General features: G+C 33.4%; 1 long non-coding RNA gene across 1 annotated transcript; it reads right to left on the reverse strand.

The window, feature by feature from the left end:
- Positions 1–370: 370 nt before the first annotated feature.
- LOC112168852 lies at positions 371–3,553 on the reverse strand. Its single transcript, XR_005801447.1, has 4 exons — positions 3,150–3,553; positions 2,124–2,169; positions 1,492–1,551; positions 371–704 (listed from the first exon to the last, which is right to left on the reverse strand). It is a non-coding gene; the product is annotated as an uncharacterized LOC112168852 (long non-coding RNA).
- Between the last annotated feature and the right edge of the window lie 209 nt (positions 3,554–3,762).

Here is a 3,762-nt window from a genome sequence, read left to right on the forward strand (position 1 = left end):
GTTGTTCGGGTTCTGTTATAACCACAGATTTCTGTTGTTTGATATTTGCTGCAACCAGAGTTTCTGTTACTTATGTTGTCTTATAACCACATATTTCTGTTGTCTGATGTTTCGTGCAACCACAGTTTCTTTGTTATTTATGTTGTCTTAGCTGTTCTATAACCATATCTTTCTGTTGTCTAATGTTTCGTGCAACATCAGTTTGTCCAGGTATTTATGTTGCTTGAGTTATCTTAAAACCATACCTTTCTGTTGTGTGATGTTTAGTGCAACATTGCTTCTTTTAATACTTATGTTGTCTGAGTTGTCTTATAACCATAGCATATATTGTAAAACCTGTGCTAACAGATAGGCACGTACAATAACAACATCTAACTATAACAAGTCAAAAGTCATTTCATTTCAATCAACCAGTAACTACATCAACATTCAACATTTCCATCAATTCATCCTAAAGTTGATAAGCTGTTAGGAGGTTAAAATAATGATCGATAAAGGCAAAAGTCGATCATCTTAGCTAGGCAAAAAAACCCTCCATAATCTAGCTATGCATGCAATGTCAATATGCACAAAATTACAGTCGACCCTAACTATGCATATACCAAGCACTACATTTGTGGAAACTTCAAAACATGCTTCGCCCATTCAGCTCAAACTTCATCAATATCCTGTTCTGTGTAAACAAGATTTGTTCTTCTATCTCACTGCAAAAAAACCATAGTATGATATATTCCACTGATGAAGATTACATTGAAACCATTAAATAAAGTGTATTATAGCATTAGAAGCTGCTCAAATAGCTTAGGACTTGATAACCCCTATGGACCACACATCATTGTTACAACACTTTAAGCAAGGGCAGCATATGCTATTTATGTCCCTCGCATTAGCCGACGCAAACTTAAGAAATTCTTCAAGTCCTATCGTAAACTTGAGTGATCTTCTATCTTCTTTCATCCATGATTTATCCATCTTATATATATACACACACAAAACAATTAGAATTCTAACATTTTACCTAGCTAGGATCATGACATATGCTTAAACTAGTTCACACAAACATGTACAAGCTACGTAATTTGGTATGAACTATACTCTTTGTAACAAATCATTATTTATACGTAATTTAGGATCATAACAATTGGTTCCAGCTATTAATCAAACTTGTTAAGATCATGATATATACCTAAACTAAGAGGAAAAGAATCGATCATATACAGATCTCTCAAAATTATTAACACATTTTGCACACCATATATTTTTCAGTTGCATACTTTTCTGGAATTATACATTCGCTGATCTATCAAGATTATTGCTATTTTTTGTTAGCAAGAATACCATTTTACACAAAGCAAATTAAAAACATTACATGCTCTCACAATTCCTGAATTCATTTTAGATAAAGTAGATTTATGATTTAAGTCACGTATATCTTTTACTTCAGAAAAAGATAAATGTGGAAAGATTGTAGGGTAGATCAAGTCATCTCACCTTCTTGTTTGTTTCCTGGAGTTCTCCAGCAAGACGGAATTAGTCAAGTATCAAATAGACCTGCACAAAAGAATATGTTAAGATATATTGGATGACCAATAATTTGGGCTGAAAGGTCTAAATATTTGCATGATAAATTGCTAATCTGTTATGTGGCTTTTTTATTAGACATGTAGCAAAGTTTTTCGATTCGGATTTCACATATTAACTGGAAAATTGACCCGCACTTTGCTGCCATTTTTGTTGTTGTAAAGAAATTAAAAGGATCAAATAAGAAACAGGAATCGTTATACATTATTGATATAGTAGAAGAGCTTTTATATATGTTACATTTTAGCTGAAGTTTGATACAGCAAGAAGTATGTGAATTACAATAAAAATAAAAATAAAAACAAATGGAAGTTTTAGTATACAAGTAAAAATTTAATCAAAGCCCGCTACCATTGTAGGTATATATTTATCATGATATGCATGAACCTGTACAGTTGCACTCAAACGAGAAACCAAAGGCGCGGACTAGATTAGCATTATGCATGTCAAAGAAGATGCCACAACCATCCCCAAAAAGATGTCGAAATGGAATAATATGATCACTGATTTCCTATGAAATGGAAGAGTCCAAAGCTAAGTACCTGCAAAAGCTTCAATTATAGCATTCTCAGGATCGTTGAGCTCACCCTTTGCCCGATAAAAAGAGAAGATCAGAAAGATAATTATAGATATTAAGACAAAGAAAATGAAATACAGTACACGTCATTCTTACATATATGTATATATATACAGACATTGCAGTCATATGTTATAGAATCACTCAAGAGGAGGCATGTTGTCTCACTCACATGCACACTTTTTGTTATATAAATCATGATCTCATGTTATATGACCATAGATTTTTGCTCATGGCAGGGCACCACTTGCGAATTTGGTTTAGAAGAGAAAAACTAATGTTTGGATTCTCCCATTGGTATATTAAAGGGGAAGTTAAAAGGGCAGAAATTTTTCCATGACTACTTGTTCAGAGTTTAGGGAATTCCACTTTGGGAAGTAAATAACAAGCAAGTATTCTTTATGATCTTTAAAAAAAAAAAAGTATTCCACTTTAAAAACAACGTTGATTTAAAAAAGTTTACATTGCCAAATTTTCAGCTTAAGAATCTAACAACCACATGAGGGATTTCCATTGAAGACAAGAAAACAGAATGTTGTAATTAACGTAGATGATAAGCCAGTACTTCACATCATGTTCCTAGACTACTGCATATGATTATGTATTATAGTTCTGTACTAATGAAGCAACAAATTAATTCAACATAATATTCAAGAGAGAATAGAACTCAGCATTCCAGTTCTCCTTATCATAATTTTTGAAATTGCTCTCTGACCCATCAACATATATAGTCTTCATCTTTATATTCCCTTCAAAAACAAATGAACGAGACAATTTCCAGAACAGCAAAGCTTCTTCTTGTTTGATATACAGATGGGACAAGATTTTAAACAAAGCCACAAAATAACCATTCGAATATATATCAGAACTGATTAAGTGATAATCAAAACCCATGCTAGCAATAATCAAAATTGATTCAATGCAAAACCCATTCAATGCCAATTCGAATCAAGCAATCTTTAAACAAACAAGTAAATCAAATCGAGCTCACCAGAGAGAGATAGATCTAGATTGACTGACTGATAGTGTGATGTTGAGAGAACGTGATGAGGTCATCGCCGGGACTGGGTCATCGCCAAGAGAACTAGACGAGGTAGTCGCCTCTGCCTAATGTAGTAAAAAAAAAAAACCCTAAATCCTCAATCTTGATCAGAACACTTAATCGAAAAACACCCTAAATCCCCAATCTTGGAGAAACCCTAAATCTATTAACACTTAATCAAGGAGAGATTGATGTTGGGTTAGGACTGAAAGAGAGGAGTTCATTTTGATAATTTGGGTAGAGGAGATCTGTTGTGTGCCACGAAGTAGAGAGAATAGCTCATTCATAGTTTGAGAGAGCCATGTTTTGTGCTGAGTGTTTGGTTTTGTTTCAGTTTCATCAATTTGTCAGGCCAAAATTTCATTTAAGTGTTAGACCACGTTGTGCCAAAAAAAGGAGCACTACCTTTCAAAAAAAAAATCCCAAACAACCAAAACTGAATCAAACTTAGTTTAATGCACAACAGATTTCTGTTGTCTGAGAGCATTGTGTCTTTCAAACAAAAAAAAAACCCAGGCAACCAAAACTATATCAATCTCAATGTAATGCACAACAGAAATCT

This window comes from Rosa chinensis, chromosome 6 (genome assembly GCF_002994745.2).
Source record: "Rosa chinensis cultivar Old Blush chromosome 6, RchiOBHm-V2, whole genome shotgun sequence".
NCBI lineage: Eukaryota > Viridiplantae > Streptophyta > Magnoliopsida > Rosales > Rosaceae > Rosa > Rosa chinensis.